Source organism: Berghia stephanieae, chromosome 7 (genome assembly GCF_034508935.2).
Source record: "Berghia stephanieae isolate SIO BIC M18660-M18661 chromosome 7, UCSD_Bste_1.3, whole genome shotgun sequence".
NCBI lineage: Eukaryota > Metazoa > Mollusca > Gastropoda > Nudibranchia > Aeolidiidae > Berghia > Berghia stephanieae.
In genome coordinates, this window is record NC_088366.1 from 46,481,006 (window position 1) to 46,501,005 (window position 20,000).

Sequence of the window (20,000 nt, forward strand, 5' to 3'; positions counted from 1 at the left end):
ACACTGTTAATTTTCTGTTTCACAAACAATGAAATTCATTGTTGACCTGGTGTTAAAAAACCCTTACAGAGCCTGAAAACTTGAACCAATCACACAGCTTTGAATTTACTACAGCTCGAGTCGTACTCGTGCCACTGACCAATCAGTACAGCGTGTGGCTTTAAAGGTTGAGAAGGCTTCCAGTCATATTCCCACGGTACAACAGGCGATGCATTTCACGCTTGCCGTGTGCTATGACTGTGGGCATCAAGAGGCATCTTGACGTTGAACTGAGTCATTGTGGCGTTCTTACTCGCAGCCACACACAATGACCTAATTGTTCCATTAATGGCAATCGTGTTGTACCTGTTACCCATCCCTCTTTGAGGCGTGTCAGACATGTGATATTGAATTCCCCATTGTCCCTTTTAACTTGAGTGTGTTAATCTGATGTGTGCAGTGTTTGTTTTTTTACATTTTAATTAATTGCTATTAAGTGTGATGAATCACGTTGATTACCTGTTGACTATCAATACTAGTTATTTGAATAGGGAGAATAAACTTTTGATTAAAAGTCTCGGTCCCCATCAACCAAACGATTTTGTACTCACTATTAAAGACGGGAAACAGAATCGGTCATTTAATTTGATAAAGATTGGTATAGTCGTTTTCCTTGGCTATCGGTGAGAATAGAAAATAAGAGTTTATTTTCTTTTAATTGTATTTTGTTTGGCGATAACAGCAATACAGAATTGTCTTGGACAAGAAGTGGATTTACCTGTTTGAAAAATTTAACACAGAGAGCATTGAACCATCAGAAGTCTAACTTGCATTTAAATGTCACCACTAGATTGAAAACCGCTGGTACTCTTCACATAGGCGCACAGATTGACAGTGGCTATCGCTTATCCTTAGCCAGGCATGATGAACAAGTTACAAAGAACATACAAATTTTGGTAAAATAATTGAGTGCATCAAATTCTCTCTCTCTCTCTCTCTCTCTCTCTCTCTCTCTCTCTTCTCTCTCTCTCTCTCTATATATATATATATATATATATATATATATATATATATATATATATATATATGCGACAACCCATCTCAAATCCAGCCCCATGCTCCTAAATGACGAGGCTAATATATATATATATATATATATATATTATATATATATATATATATATATATATATATAATCCATCTTGGCTTGTGCTCTTGATGACACAAAATTACCAACTGATCAAAATCCAAAATACCTCGGAGTGACACTGGATAGACAACTGACCTATAGAACCCATCTTGAGGGTACATCAAGAAAGATAGGGAAACGAAATTGTCTACTCAGAAAACTGTCAGGAACAACGTGGAGAGCATCGCAAACTCTTCTCAGAACATCAACCCTGGCCCTTTGCTACAGTGTGGCAGAATATTGTGCTCCTGTTTGGACGAGAAGTGCCCATACAAACCTTGTTGATGTGAAACTAAGAGACTCGATGCGAATAGTAACTGGATGCCTGAAATCAACCCCAACACAATGGCTGCCAGTCAAAACATACAAGAACAGCTGCCAACATGCCCAAACAACTCCCATAGTCCGGCTTCAACTCACAATGGTATCCATCTCCCACAGTCCCAGGTTAACTCCCCACTGGTGTGCACTTCCCTGAGTCCCAGGTTCACTCCCCACTGGCGCCCACCTACTATAGTGTCAGGTTCATTCTCTTCTGGCACCCAACTCCTATAGTTCGGCTTCGATTTCCACAGGTATCCATCTCCCACAGTCCCATGTTAACTCCCCACTGGTGTGCACTTCCCTGAGTCCCAGGTTCACTCCCCATTGGTGCCCATCTCCTACAGTGTCAGGTTCATTCTCCTCTGGTACCCAACTCCAATAGTCCGGCTTCAACTCTCACTGATATCCATCTCCCATAGTCCCAGGCACTAATTGCTTTTTTACGAAACCTGCCGAACCCCAGTCCCAGGTTGACTCCCCAATGGTGTACACTTCCCCGAGTCCCAGGTTCACTCCCCACTGCTATCTACTTCCCATAACTTTGTCGGGTTTCGTCGGGTTTTGTCGGGTTTCGGCGGGTTTCGGCAGGTTTCAGCGGGTTTCGGCGGGTTTTGTAAAAAAAGACACCCTATACAATTCTAGTTTATTTCTACAGTCCTGTTTAATGCCACACTGGGACAATCTACGGGAAATTATGTGTGTAATCGTTATTGTTGTTTATGATTGTGTTGTCTCTTACATCCTGTGATGTTTTGGTGCCGAGATTATTATGGTCGTTTGAAGTTGCAGAGAAGATGTTTATTTACCCAATCCTCCTTCCACTTCCTGTTCTCTCTCAAGACGACCCAACATGGATGCGAACCACTCAAACTGGCGTTGGTCGCGATTGATCCAAATAAAATCAACCTGGAGGTCCAAGATAGAAATAGAAATTAAGAGGAGGAGATGGAAATGGCTGGGCCACACCTTGGGAAGGCAGCATTATATATATATATATATATATATATATATATATATATATATATATGTATATATATATATATATTATTATTATTATTATTATTATTATTATTATTATTATTATTATTATTATTATTATTATTATTATTATTATTTTTATTATTATTGTTATTATCATTATTATTATTATTATTATTATTATTATTATTATTATTATTATTATTATTATTATTATTATTATTATTATTATATATATGTGTGTGTGTGTGTGTGTGTGTGTGTGTGTGTGTCTGTGTGTAAACAATTGCCCTTATCATCTCTAGATGATAATGAGCACGAGTCATGACGCCTGTTTGGTGATGTTACAATTTTGTCTGACAGAAACAACGCTGTTAACTCTTTCGTTCCCAATCCAATCAATTTCAGTTTTTCCCCAAAAATGGCAGGCTGACCCAGAAGAAAAAATGATTTTTAAAACTCAAACAACCTCTCTACAAAACAACTTTATGTTCTAATTAATTAAACAGAAATCATTCTTCAAAGTTTGTGAAGTACAAAATTAAGCTAAAAAAGAAAAACGTATATTGTGTCGTAACAAATGTGACAATTTTGCTGCAGGTGGTAAGGAGTGGGTTAATTACCAGGTACTCGTTTTACATCTGATTACGGTGAGAGAGTTTGAGTAAAAAGCCTATTCCTTTTAGTTCAAAGCCGATTGCCATACCACTGTTACATACACGCTCTTTCTTATCCTTGACTATCAGCAATGCCATGTGACTAAGAGAGGCTGTGATGTAGATAGAGATGGATACGTATTGAATTAAGACTCAAATACAAAATTGACCTGTTATTCTAGCTTTGATGTTTGTATTGAAAAGGCGACTAGAGCTGTTTGTGCATGGAATAGGGCGGTATAAACGATTATTATTATTATTATTATTATTATTATTATTATTATTATTATTATTATTATTATTATTATTATTTTTATATTATTATTATTATTATTATTATCATCATCGTCATCATCATCATCATCATCATTATTATTATTATTATTATTATTATTATTATTATTATTATTATTATTATTATTATCTCCCATACCTTTTTCAAAGTCATGACAGATGCAGGCGTTTGATGACACCAGCGATGAGAATATCTGGGACATTGAGTACAACTGGCCTTGTAACGACTCACTATGGACTGGATGTAGAAGAAAATATATAGGCCTTATTACAATTCTATTAAGTCTTTTATCTTCCATGATTTTCTAGTAGGTTCCTGTTCCTTCACACGCTGACCTCTCTTATCATTCCGATCACACCTCTGGGACTCCCTACCAACCACCCACGATACTCCAACCACCAAGACGATACAAGTTATATTGCATTTTATTTTGTTTGTCTTCCACGTTAATTTGTTTATTGTTGTGCTGACGAAGGGTTTGTACCCGAAACGTCCATTGCCTGTATTGTTCCCATCCGAAGCCTCTCCATGATCACTCTTTCGTTAGTATTTTGACCTAAATTAGAGAGGTTTAGCAGGTCAAAGGTATTATACGCATCACGCATCACGCGTAACGTATGATCATTCCCAGTATACGTCATTATTTCTATAGGAACTAAGCTGACGTCACTCAGCTCTTTGTCATTGTTTTTAGCCAGCCATTATTTTGAGTAGTCTTCACTACATTCTGTCAATCAGACTATAGATAGAATGCGCTTGGCCAAGGAGTTCACAACATTGCCATCCGGAAGTATAACGGACCAACACACAAACTCTGTGTAACCATGAATTTTTATAGTCTGGTTAATACAGTTTAGTGAGAACAACTCACAAACGCGGATGGCAAAAACAATAACAAAGGCCTGATTGACGTCATCTGCATACTATCTATAGGAACTAAGCTGACGTCACTCAGCTCTTTGTCATCATTTTTAGCCAGCCATTATTTTGAGTAGTCCTCACTAAATTCTGTCAATCAGACTATAACGATTAAGGTTAGACATTGTTTTGTGTGTCGTACGTTATATCCACCTGCGGATGTTGTGAACTTTTTTTTTGGCGAAACACGCAGCATCAAAGTGGGACACGGAAATGTTTTCCATCGTGACATCCAACCACAAATCGCATAGTGGAATTATGTTTTGTTGTTGTTATAATGAGATTGGTAATCTGTCATGATAGATACGTATAGGTGATGCGTAATGCTTGATGCGTATTATCTGCAAAACCTTTCTAAACTTGTGGTTTTGTGGTCTGTGCGGCTATGTGGTCTTGTGGTAAGACACTCGCTTTCGGGTCAGAAGGTCCTGGGTTCGAGCTTACTCGGCGCATAGCTGAGTCCTTGGAAAAGGCTCTTTACTCACATTCTCTCACCGTTAAGAGCGTTGTCTCTGTCCGAAAAAATTGTAATATCGACTAACAGGCGTCATGTCCTGTCCTAAATGGTGTTGCTGCTGGCCAGGTACCCCTTGTAAAGCGCTTTTAGCACGTTTAGTTGATATTGCGCGATATAAAAGCTCAATTTAACATTTTTTTCTCTCTCTCTTTCTAGCATGTCACATCAAATGTTATGATTTATTGGCGAAAGCCGAAGAGTAAATAACATTTATACTTGGAACTTGTATTTTTAAATAAAGATCTGAACAAGTGTGTATGGAAGGTGCCAGACAAAGAAAGAAAGAAAAATACAAAAACAAAAACAAAAAAAAAACAAAAACATCCCAAAAAATCAGTCTACCTCGTCGATTTTCTGGGATGTTTTTTATTTTCTTGTATTTTTCTTTCTTGCTTTGTCTGGCATCTTTCACACACATTTGTTCAGATCTTTATCTTACACCGATACCTGCTCTTTAATTTCTTAATTTGTATTTTTACATTTTTTCCAAGGTTCTTTTCACGATATCCCGTAACCACATAACTGTAAAACTTCAAGCCCCCAATTTTCATAGATAAATAAAGAAAATTTCATAGACATTTAATAATATAAAATATCCCATCTAGGCACCCTTAGTTGTTTGGTTTCATAGACATTTCATTATGAAATTTATAAAATTAAAATTGAAGTTTTATGTAGCGCAATATCCACTAAATGTGCTCAAAGCGCTTTACATGGGGTCCCTGGCCAACAGCAACACTTAACATATAGGACGAGACATGACGCCTGTCAAGCGATGTTACACTTTTTTTCGGACAAAGACAACAATGTTAACGGACAGGTACTCATTTTACACCTCAGTACGGTGACAGAATATGGGTAAGGAGCTTTTTACAAGGACTCAACTATGCGCCGAGCGAGTCTCGAACCCAGGACCCTCCGATCCGAAAGCTAGTGTCATACCGCTAGACCACATAGCTGTACTATTATATAAAATAGCTCGTCTAGGCACCCTTAGTTGTTTCATTGACATTCCATTACCTGTAAAATAGATGCAAAAGGAGTGACTCCGATCCCTGAGCCAATGAGGATAGCGTGTTCTTGTTCAAAGATGTGTCTAGACGCTGTGCCAAACGGTCCGTCTATGTGAATCTGAGGGGTGCATAAATGGGGGAAAATGTGTCAATACGGTACATGTGTCTAGACGCTGTGCCAAAAGGTCCGTCTATGTGAATCTGAGGGATGGATAATTGGGGAAAATGGTGTCAATACGGTACATGTGTCTAGACGCTGTGCCAAACGGTCCGTCTATGTGAATCTGAGGGGTGCATAAATGGGGGAAAATGTGTCAATACGGTACATGTGTCTAGACGCTGTGTCAAAAGGTCCGTCTATGTGAATCTGATGGTTGGATAATTGGGGGAAAATGTGTCAATACGGTACATGTGTCTAGACGTTGTGTCAAAAGGTCCGTCTATGCGAATCTGATGGTTGGATAAATGGGGAAAATGGTGTTAATACGGTACATGTGTCTAGACGTGTCAAAAGGTCCGTCTATGTGAATCTGATGGTTGGATAAATGGGGAAAATGGTGTTAATACGGTACGTGTGTCTAGACGTTGTGTCAAAAGGTCCGTCTATGTGAATCTGATGGTTGGATAAATGGGGAAAATGGTGTTAATACGGTACGTGTGTCTAGACGTTGTGTCAAAAGGTCCGTCTATGTGAATCTGATGGTTGGATAAATGGGGAAAATGCGTCAATACGGTACATGTGTCTAGACGCTGTGTCAAAAGGTCCGTCTATGTGAATCTGATGGTTGGATAAATGGGGAAAATGGTGTTAATACGGTACGTGTGTCTAGACGTTGTGTCAAAATGTCCGTCTATGTGAATCTGATGGTTGGATAAATGGGGAAAATGGTGTTAATACGGTACGTGTGTCGAGACGTTGTGTCAAAAGGTCCGTCTATGGGAATCTGATTTTTGGATTTATGGGAAAAAAATGTGTCAATGCAGTACATGTGTCAAGACGATGTGCCAAACGTCTGTTTATGTGAATCTGATGGGTGGATAAATGGGAAAAAAACTGTTTCAATACTGTACATGTGTCGGAATAAACTAGATTAATAAAAACGCAAAACAAAACAAAAAATCTTGAGCTTTTATATATCCACTAAATGTGCTCAAAGCGCTTTAAAAAGGACCCCTGACCAACAGCAACACGTAACATGTAGAACGAGACATGATGACGCCTATTTGGTGATAGTATAATTTTTTATCCGACAGAGACAAGGCTGTTAACGGTCATGTACTCTTTTTACACCTGAGCACGGTGAGAGAATATGAGGAAAGAGCCTACTAAGTAAGTAGCAATTTTACCGGAACTTTCAGTTTTTTGGAGATCAAACATTTTTGTATACAGTCATTCACTCTCAATTCCTTCATCATCATTATCATCATCATCATCATCATCATCATCATCATCATCATCATCATCATCATCATCATCATCATCATCATCACTTTCATCATCATCATCATCATCATCATCATCATCATCATCATCATCGTCACACTTCGTGGATAATGCCCAATATGAATGCTCTAGTAATAAAGCAGCAATAGTTACCAGAACTTTGACTTTCTTGGAGACGACACGTTTTCGTATAGAGTCATTCACTCTCAGGGCCTTCAAAGACTTTTTATTCAGCCATGCTATCGACGAGGCGCGTCGACGCTTTGCGGCCAAACTTTTCAAATCAACATTTTCTGAGGACATCAAAATGAATGTAGATCTAACAGTTTCTAAATAAAATAAAGAACAAAATAATTAATACACATTGTTTCGAGCTCAAACCCCCTCTTCAGTCAAAATAAAAATGTTTGTTTATGTTTGTTTATGTGTGTGTGTGTGTGTGTGTCGGTGCGTTTGTGTGTGTGTGTGTGTCACGGTACTCTTTACACCGTGTTTCGAGCTCAAAACCCCTCTTCAGACAACAACAACAAAATGTTTGTTTGTGTTTGTTTATGTGAGTATCTGTATGAATGTTTGTGTGTCTGTGTATGTGTGTATGTGTATGTGTTAGTGTATGTTTGTGTATGCGTGTATTTGTGTGTATGTGTGTGTCTGTGTATATGTGTATGTATGTGTATGTGTGTGTATGTTTGTGTATGTGTGTATGTGTGTGTCTGTCTGTGTGTGTGTGTGTGTGTGTGTGTGTGTGTCAATACCATCAATAATATCCCCGCCATTTTCCTCGTCGTTACTGGTGTAGTCTGTAAAGAACTTGTTGAGCGATCTCGTCCAATGACCAGCTGAACGTATGTGTAACCACAACTCATCTGTATCGACATTGTACAGGGGGAGGGGTGGAATACAGGTAAGAGTATTTAGTGACAATATACGTACATGAATATGAGCATACGTGTTTTTCATTTCATTCTTCTAGCTTATCATCATCATCATCATCATCATCATCATCATCATCGACATAATCACATCATCATCATCATTATTTTATCATTATTCTTATCATTATTGCTATCACAACCATCATCAACATCACCACCACCACTACCACCACCACCACCAATACCACCACCACCACCCTCACCACCACCATCAGCTATTATTTGTTGTCTGTTTACTACCACACAACATGACCAACCCCTTCTCACCCATATTTTCAGGAGCACTGCTGATGGTAAACGGATGATTCTCGTACTTGGCTACAGCCGGTACTTGAATAAACACGTAATCGCCCGGCTTGAAGTGGAAACCATGAGGTCGACTGATGACGGGTTACCTGAGATGACAGAAGAGAAAAGTCTATAATATATATATATATATATATATATATATATATATATATATATATATATATATATATATATAACATTCCATTTATTTATCCCGTAGGGGAAATTTGACTCTAGGGTCTATTCCAAGAAAAGACTGGAATAACCCAAGCGTCAGCCGCAGTTCAGCGCCGCAAACAGAGCTAAGTCTAGGCGACTTGCTCAAGGCCACACAGCGCGGCGGGTAGTCGAACTCGGTACCTTTCGGGTACGAAGCAAAGAATATACCGCTGAGCCACGCTGTCCTATTTCTATCTATCTATCTATCTATCTATCTATCTATCTATCTATCTATCTATCTATCTATATCTATATCTATATATATATATATATATATATATATATATATATATATATATATATAATATATGTGACCCTACGCCTCGAAGCGGTATTAAGTCGGGATTTGGAAAACGAAGAAAACCGGTTTTAAAGTGGAAATGGTCAAAATGATCAAATTTCGGTTTTTGGTTGTTTCATAAACTACAATCATTTTTCTACATGAAAACATAATAATTCAACATAAGTATGACGATAAGTTATATATATTTAAAGTTTTAAAAAGCAACTATCAGTGAAACATTCAAAACAAGAGTTGACTTTCTCTCAGAGAGCCACCATTCCCAATGCTTAGTAATATTAAGTCTTTTCCTCCACCAATAAGATGTAAGATACCACTGCAAAGGGCGTGTCCTTATCTATCTCAGAGTAAGCATGACTGTTTCCACAATGTCATGGTTCAACCAATAATGAATTTTAAAAACTGTAAACAAGTCTAGGTTTTTCCTTGACAACTTTACAAATGAATGATTCTGATTGGTCAACGCTCATCACATGTGCCTGTTGACCATTAAAATGCCCGGGCGGTGTGTCATGACGTCAGCATGTGTGTGTTACATATGTGTGTGTTTGTGCATTTCGATACACACCAAGTGCTATTATTTCTTTGTCTAGCTGCATTGGTTAATGATCGAGGTGAGGGTCCTTTGTTCCTCTTTCTTTATTCATGATTGCCTAATCTTACATTTACAGGGATTGCTGTAGGATAAACATTTCATATTAAGCAGAATAGTAAATAGAGCATAAAAAAAGTTTAATGTATGGATAGACAAAGAGAAAGAGAGGCAGACCTATTAATGGATATATAATATATTATATATATATATATATATATATATAATATATATTATATATATATATATATATATATATATATATATATATATATATGAGCCAAGGTCAAAAGGTGCCAATTTTTTTTCTCAAAATAAAAGTGACATAATAGTCCATTTATGTTTCTATATATGTAGCAAAAACCATGTACTTCATGAATCAAAGGACCTTTAGATAACATTACGGTCAAACGCAGCATAATAACGTCAACAATGCCTATAGGTTGCTGGTGTCACATGGGACCGGTGACACCAAAATGAGACAAAAAGCGCAATAACCAAATGATTTTTGTTAAGTATCAAACTTTATTTAGTAAGTTATAAACGAAAAGACACAATCAACAACAATAAGAGTACAATAGTGTTACCAACTATTGGAGAAAAGGTTGCTTTTTGGTGTCATCGGTCACAAGCAACATAAAATGCAAATATATTATTTCATAAAAATGATTGTACAATAACAACAACAACAATATTGCATATGCTTATTACCAGCAATGTTCAGAAACTTTTGGAATAAAATATTGGGAAATAATGTGACCAAAGCATATCGACGGTCAAACCTCTGAAGTAACGTTTTCGTGAATCCGTTGATCAAAGCTCTGATGTCGACATCAGAGTCGTGCCCGGCGTTTTCACAGCGATCAATCCTCCGATGTCACTTCCGAGGTTCGAACAACGGGTTTTGAGATAGAGGAGAGCTGCAACACGTTTCTTAATACTTTGTATTGCATGGCAATCATCATCATCATCATCATCATCATCATCATCATCATCATCATCATCATCATCATACGGATGTAGGAGATGAAAATTAATATTTTTAAAAATTTAAATAAACTTTAAAGATTAAGATAAAATTGTTATTTCCTTTTAGTTTGTTCATGTTTTTTTTTCAATGTATATACAATTAATATATATAGGGAACCTTTGCAAAGTGCCCTGACCGCGTTAATGGATATTGCGCTATATAAATGCTTAATGTTATTTTTTTTTTAGTTTTGTTGTTTTTTGTTTGTTTGTTTGTTTTTGTTTGTTTAGCTTTTTCTTTTTCTTTTTTTTTTTTAAAATAAATCAAAAGATCTTTGTTGTTTGTTGGACAGGATGGGTAGAGGTTTAAATGGTGGTATGATATCAGGATGGCATCAGGTGGACATGACATGTGATTTAACAGAGTAATTGTCATGATCGAGCTTTGTTATTTTTAATTAATAGAGATAGGGAGAACAGGTGATCGGTGTATTATCTTTTTAAATACCCAATCATTATTTCGTACATTATATTTACTAGTAAAGCATAACTGGGAGATAATAGGCTTGAAGTTCAGTCGCATCGTGACTTTAGAAATTGACAATTATTTAGCAGCTGTGATATTTATGGATGCTCAAAATTATAGTCCAATGTCAATACAACCCTATTAACAGTAAATTGAAATATTGATTTTGTAGTTAAAAACACAATCATTCTTTCTAATCCACGAAAACAATTTACATGACATGTTTTTGATTGCTTGAAAGTACTTCTCCGTCTCCCTTGAACTCTGACCTAACATCAGAGGTTTGATCATCTAAAGACTAAAGAATAAGAGGGCACGCTTATCTCTGAAGTTGACATCAGAGGTTAGATCAGCGGATTGGCAAAAACGCTACCTCAGAGGTTTGATCAACGGGCCATCGATATCTTATTTAGCGACATTATGTCACTAGTGACATTAGACCGATGACACCATTACTTATGGCAATACCAAATTGAAATTTCGACAATATATCATTAATTTCAGTCAAACCAGTGTAATAACCTCAGGTAAATATGGAATTTAATAATATTTCAGAAACCAAAGACTTCAAAAATAGAAATATACATGGAAAATAGAGCATCTGAATGTGACTTGTGACATAAGACCGGTGACACCATTAATAATACTTATGTACAAGCAACACCAACTCACACTTTCGTCCATACTATATCATTATTTTCAGTCAAAAAAGCATAATAACCGCAAATCAGATGACCATCCAAGCCAACAGTCAATTATGCTAAAATGAAATTCAATAATATGTGAAGAAACTAAATACTTTCAAATTGGAAATATACTTAGAAATTAGTAATACCATTGTTGCTATGTATTACTTGGGTAAAAATCGGCACTAGAACGCAATTTTGCCTCAATAAATCAAGAATAGCAACTGTGCAAATCTAATACAGTCTGTTAAAATGGAATTCAATGACATTTCAAGCTTTGAAGAACATGAAAACAGAAATACATTAGAAACTTCAAACTTAAGTGTCAACTGTGACATTTTAACCAATGACACCAATGGTCACAAAAAGTACCAGAAGTCACACAAACTCTAGATCTAGATAAATATCAGTCATGGTAATGAATTCATGTAACCAGACGATGACATCACTACTGCTCAAATCTGCTTGTTTGTAGTAATTTAGTGTGTTAATAGTAAAACAAATCAAATTTCTTGACAACCCTTCTATTTATCTGGATTCGTCAAAAGCTTGAGTTTTGTCTTTTTCTTGATTCATACAACCTTGAAACATAAAAAATTAGAATTACAAGGAAATTATTAATTGTGTCAAAATCACAGTCTCAGATGAGATGTCATAATATCATTATTTGTAAATAGAATAACAAATGAAACCATAATTTGTTGGTGGCACTTTGTAATATCCAATATCAAGTGTTGCTTGTGACAATGTAAAATAGCGATGACACCAAAGTTCAACTTACCTTTTCTGCATGGAGCTACGCTGGAAAGGCAACTGAAAGTGCTGCACTTCAAAGGCTGGTAAGAAGGGTGGATCAAAATGGCGAATCGCCATTTAACGAAACAAACTTCCACGTCTTCACGCATGCCGTGTTGCTTGTGACAAATGACACCAAAACCAATAAACCTCGATATCAGAAAAACGGAATACATTTACTCCAAGATTTGAGTTCAGAAGGAAAATCTATGCTTTTTTCTCATAATAAAACATTTTATAACCATTAAATATGAGCTTTAAAGTTTCGTGTCGAGTCTTAGTATTGTGCTGTGTTTGATGACACCAAAGGTCACAAGCAATACCAACTTTTTAAGAACTCTATACGAAACTTAATCAGATATGTAATATACTGCAATTGCGTTTAAAGGTAAATTTTGACTTTATACAATTAGTCAAATTTCAATCATATGAGCTAAAACATCACATTTAATTTCTACATGCTTTCTAAAAAGGTGATGCGTTGACCTCGTTTTAAACACATACCAAACAGCATTCAAATTTCACTTTTAAGTTGTTTATTTCATATTCTGTTGAACAGAGTATGTTGAGCTATCTCAATTTATCTCTTCTTCATATTATCAATTGATTACAAGCATTAACCCAATGAAAACCGCCCATAATTAAGTAAAAATCAAATTTTCTTAACACTGGTATCAGACGGGCACCTTTTGACCTTGGCTCATACACACACACACACACACACACACACACACACATATATATATATATATATATATAGATAGATAGATAGATAGATAGATAGGTAGATAGATAGATAGATAGATAGATAGATAGATAGATAGATAGATAGATAGATGAAAATTAGAGAGAGAGAGAGAGAGAGAGAAAGAGAGAAAGAAAGAAAGAAAGAAAGAAAGAGAGAGAGAGAGAGAGAGAGAGAGAGAGAGAGAGAGAGAGAGAGAGAGAGAGACAGAGAGAGAAAGATGTTCGTTATGTCGTGCTTTCTTTGTTATTGAAAGAAGGCGAGGGGTGGGGGGGGGGGGGGGGAGTCTTTTTAGACAATGTGGGTGAAGAACTTGAAGAACTTGAAGAACTTGAAAGATTCAATAACATGTTTTCATGTAAGTCCTTACACAATAAGCCCCACCCCCTCCTCCTGAAGCTGTCATCTGTCGCAAAATGCAATGACAAATTTGACCAGCCCATTTCTTTAATTGCAATCTCATTGGTCAATATGTTTCCAGTTGATTGATTATGACTTTCTTTCTCTCTACCCTCCCCCTCTCTTTCATTATCTCTCTCTCTCTCTCTCTCTCTCTCTCTCTCTCTCCTCTCCTCTCCTCTCTTGCTCGCTCTCTCACGCGCGCGCGCGCGCGCGCGTGTGTGTGTTTGTGTGTGTGTGTTTTATTTTTTATTCTCTCATTCTTTCTCTTCCTCTCCCGTCCTCTTTCTTGATATTTCTTTCCCTGCCCACCCGGCTTCACATAGTTTCAAAACTGTACTTTGAAATTATAAATCCTTCTTTAACTTTTGGCATTTTGAAACCGTATTTCCTCTGATAAATAAGACAAGAATGTCACATTAAAATTCTTATTTCATTGATTCTTTATTTAAATACAAAAAATTATTCAAAAAATGAGCAATATCATAAAATTGTCGACATTAAAAAAATTTTTTTTGGGTGTTTTATTTATGTTAAGGACATCTTACATAATAATGAATAACTACAAAGGTAATACTTGGATTATTTCAAAAATGTGTATGTACATTATCAACTGTATAATCGAAGGTCATGCCAGATTCAGTGATGCCAAAACTCCGGTTTCACCGGAAAAGCAATCCGGTCTGGAGCAAAAAATTCCGGGTTACGGGCAACTTCCGTCGAATTCCGGTGATGTTTACTTGTTCCAAGGATACCCCCCCCCCCCCCCCGCGCCCCGTCCAGTAACTACTAATACAACCACTACCACAACATCATCTTCATTACCACTACAACTACATCCACCACCACCACATCACCATTACCACTACAACAGCAACCGTCACCACCACATCATCATCACTATCACTACTACTACAACCGCAACCATCACTTCCACTACTTCTACAACCACCACCACCACACTATCATCACTACCACTACTATTACAACCACCACCACCACACTATCATCATTACCACTACAGCAGCAACCGTCACCACCACATTATCATCACTATCTCTACTACTACAACCACAACCATCACTACCACTACTTCTACAACCACCACCACCACACTATCATCACTACCATTACTACTACAACCACCACCACCACCACATCATCATCACTACCACTCCTACAACAACCACCACCACATCGTCATCATCACCACTGCTACTACTACAACTACAACCACCATTACCACCACATCATCATCACTACTACTACAACCACAACTACGACTACTACTACAATTACATCACCATCCCGAACACCACTACTGCAACGACCACCACATCACCATCCCTACCACCACTACTGCAACAACCACCACATCACCATCCATGCCACGACAACTACAACCATTATTACTTCATCATCTCTACCACCACCATCACATCACCATCCCTGCAACTACTATCACAAACACCACAACGCCACCCCTACCACCACCAATACCACTGCAACCAGTGTTGCAAGCGCCGTAAAAACCCTTTAAACAAATTTAGCTCAAATTTCTCTCACTCTCTCTCTCTCTCTCTCTCTCTCTCTCTCTCTCTATCTATCTCCCTACCTCTCTATCTATCTATCTCTCTCACTCTCTCTCTTTCTGTCTTTCTTCCTTTCTCTCTCTCTCTCTCTCTACCTTCACACAAATACACACACACACACACACACACATATATACACACGCACACATACACAAATCAATAAATTGCGCTCACTGGATTAATTTTTATGTTCACCTTCCTGCACTTGCCAATAATAGCTAATAACAAATACTTTGATCTCAAACTTTAGCCTCGTTAGTTTTTAAAGTTCGTGTTGCTCTACTTATCACTTGATGCACTTTTAGCACTCTCTCTCTCTCTCTCTCTCTCTCTCTCTCTCTCTCTCTCTCTCACACACACACACACACACACACATACAATACAACCACGACCACCGCATCTTCATCACGACCACTACTACTACAATCACCACCACCACATCGTCATTACTACTACAACCACTACCACTACATCATCACTACTACTACAACCACCCACACCACATCATCACTACTACTACAACCACTGCCACTACTACAACCACAGTCACCACCACCACCACATCATCATCACTACCACTACTACTACTACTACTACTACTACTACTACTACTACTACTACAACAACTACTACTACTACTACTACTACTACTACTACTACTACTACTACTACTACTACTACTACAACCACCAACACAACATCATCCTCACTACCATCATTATGTTTTGGAGCTTTTCTTCACTTGAAATAAGGAAACTTTGGGGTTGTATTTGACAATGTGTTTATATATCAGAAATTATTTGTAATCAGTTATCTATTTAGATCTATACAATATGTAAACACAATACCAAATATCATCCCAATTCCCATTTTGTGTGTGCGGAAATTCCTCTTTCGGCATTGAAATTTCTCCGAGTGGTGTCTGAAATTCCTGTGAGTCAAATTGAAAATTGGCGGCTCTGCAAATTTTACTATTCTCGTCACATTTTCAACGGCCGTATCTGAGGGGTTATCTTTGCCCATTGATTTGATTATGTGTGAAAAAGGTGCCTCACTTCAAAGTCGATTTTCTCAAAACTTGGTTTTTACACTCTCCCTACTTCAAACGGTCATTGTTGGGCAATGAATAATCAGAATTTTATAAATTTGGTATCAAAATTTTAAGCATAATATAAGCTATGATTGGGTACCTAAAACCCAAAATTGAAAAATCCGACTTAATACCGTTTCGAGGCGGAGGGTCACACACACACACACAGACACACACACACACACACACACACACATATATATATATATATATATATATATATATATATATATCAATATAATATATAATGTGGTTAATGGAGAACAACTGGAGAATGTCGACAATTTGTATATCTTGTGGCAAGAATAGAGGCAAATGGATATTCGACCCCTGATATCCAAAGAAGAACAACACTTGGCCAAACAAAATTGACAAAAATGTGGAAGAGTCCCTGGGCGTTGGGGAGCCATATCTCATCAAGATGATACAGAAACTTTAAAAAACTGTTTTGGACATATCAAGAGACATAAATAAATGTTCTAGAATGTACTGTGAAGGGGTAAAAGAGGGAGAGGGAGACCAAGAAGAAGCTGGTCACAAGACATCAGTGAATGGATGAATAAGCCAGTGACTGAATGTGGAAGAATGGTGCAGGACAGAAGCTTGTTTTGGTTGGCAGTTGCGGAGGCCACGTCCAGGAGGGATATGCCATGATGATGATGGTATAAATACATAAAGGCACAAAACAAAAGCCAAGAAACAAAATGCTCAACTTTATTATGAAAGGAGCGGTAAAAATATCAATAAATTGTGATTGTGGGTTAGCATAGGAAAACATTCCAAATGCCCCCCCCCCACCCCCCATGGAATTTGAGTCTATGTAATATAAATTTTTCAATCTGCAATCATCCCTGATCTCCGCAGTGAAGCGCCACAAATTGAGCTCGGGCGAATGACTTGATCAAGGACACAGCGCAGCGGCAGATGATCGAACTCCGTACCTTTCGGGTGTGAAGCAAAGACCGTACCCGAAAGGTACCGAGTTTTGGATATATTTTTATAATATTTATAAATTACACGAAAAGGTCAAAGACTTACACCAGATGGGAGAAGGGACACTTGTTCGATGTATGTCTTCCCCATCGAAAACATTCGGAACCAATAATTTCTTGGGGGGAAAAAAGGAAAAAAATATGTCATACAAAATATGGATATTCTTACAGATTAGACTAAACAAATCAGTAAGGTTGATACAGTAACCAATCAGAATTAGATAATTTTATGTTTTACTATTATTACTACCTTAACCATTATTACTACTAACACTAACTACTGCCACTAACACTAACTACTACTACTACTACTACTACTACTACTACTACTACTACTACTACTACTACTACTACTACTACTAACTGGTACTACCACTACTACTACTACTACTACTACTACTACTACTACTACTACTACTACTACTACTACCACTACTACTACTACTACTACTACTACTACTACTACTACTACTACCTCTACTGCTACTACTACCACTACTACTACTACTACTACTACTACTACTACTACTACTACTACTACTACTACTACTGCTACTACTACTACTACTACTACTACTACTACTACTACTACTACTATCACTACTGCTGCTGCTGCTGCTACTACTACTACTACTACTACTATCTACTACTCTACTCTACTCACTACTACACTACTACTACTACTACTACCTTTACTACTACTACTACTACTACTACTACTACTACTACTACTACTACTACTACTACTACTACTACTACTACTACTACTACTACTACTACTACTACTGGTATAATAAAACCATTACTATTAATATTTTTCTCCTCCTCTCCATCTCAATCATCATCATCATCATCCTCCTCATCCTCTCCTCACTCTCTTACTCACCTTGAGATCAGCTCAATGATGAAAATCAACCCTGGGACCACAAACCACATCCAGAACTTTGAGGCATGGATTATAAGGATTGCCCAGAACACCAGATACAACTTATGACTCCAGTAGAAAACCTTTGGAGGACAGAACAATAAATGATAATAGGCTTCAACAGTCGTGACGTCACTTCCCTCTTAATGACGCGTAGTAACCTAGTAATTGGTTCTAAACTATCGGAACAATGGCGGACGCTCTTATGACATACTTCTCCGAGGAGCATAAGTGGATCCAGAAGAGAAAAACATAAATCTGATCATGTTTTTACTTTTATACATTCTGATGACATGACATGTGAAATAGTTCTAGCCAGCGAGAAGAATAAAAAGTACCGATTTTCTCTGTTTAGAACCAAGCTGCTCGTTGCAAGGTGGACGTGACATCAGACTATTGAATCATATTAAGATCAAGGCAAACAACAAAGTCAGAACTTGAGATTAACCCTCTCCATACCAACCATAGTAAAATCGTCCCATTCGTTGCGATCCAACACCGGCACTTTTATCATTCAGATTTCTTTTGTAAATCACACAATTTAAAGAAAAACGTTTTATTATAGCGATATGAAAACGTGGCACTGTGTTGTAGATTTCATTTTGCTGACCAATATTATGCATAGAATGTATTTGTTGCTTTTCTGTTTGAGTAAGAAAAAAATATTTTTGTGTTGGGTGGTTGTGAAATTTTGGGAAAAATTCTGAAAATGGCTGGTAAGGAAAGGGTTAAAAAATATAGCGCAATTTCTACGAGGAAGGGGAGGAGGTGAGGGGGGAGGGTGAGGGGGGGGGGTGGGGGTCTAGAGTTGGTAGAGCACTCGATTCACATGCAAATGGACCGAGGGTTTGAAAAAGGCAATCACAAAGTCCCTTAAAGGGCTTATAAAAGACACTCACAAGGTGCTTAAACAAGTTTAAAAGGCACTCTAAATGGCGCTCAAATGGTTTTAAAAAGGCACCCACATTGGTGCTTATAGGATTTTAAAAGGCACTTACAATATTGTTGAATGAGTTTTAAAAGCACCCAAAAATGGTGTTTAAAGGGGTTTAAAAAGCACCCATATTGGTGCTTAAAGGGATTTTAAAAAGTCACTCACTATGGTGCTTTCAAAGGATTGTTAAAAAACCACTCAAAATGGTGCTTTCAAAGGGTTTTTAAAAAGTCACTCAAAATGGCTATATGGTCTTTTGGTATGACACTCGCTTTCGGATCGGAAGGTCCTGGGTTTGAGTCTCGCTCGGCGCATAATCCTTGAAAAAAGGATCTTAACTTACAATCTCTCACCGCACTCAGGTGTAAAATGAGTACCTGACCGTAACAGCGTTGTCTCATTCCGAATTTTTTTTGTAATCTCGCCTAACAGGCGTCACGTTACGTCCTACATGTTAAGTGTTGCTGTTGGCCATGGACCCCTTGTAAAGCGCATTGAATACTTTAGTGTAAATTGCGCTATATAACAACTCAAGTTTAAAAACAGTTTAATGATGCTAAAAGGGTTTAATAAAGGAACTCACAATTGTGCTTGATGGGTTAAAAAGGCACTTGCACTGTTCCTTAAAGGGTTTTTAAAAAGGCACTCACTATAGTGCTTGAAGATATGCAAAAACTGGCCTTCACATGGCATGGTGCC

At 37.4% G+C, this 20,000-nt stretch overlaps 1 pseudogene; it reads right to left on the reverse strand.

Moving 5' to 3' along the window:
* The window catches only part of LOC144976556 (NADPH oxidase 5-like), a 36,431-nt pseudogene that overhangs the window by 1,575 nt on the left and 14,856 nt on the right, over positions 1 to 20,000 (reverse strand).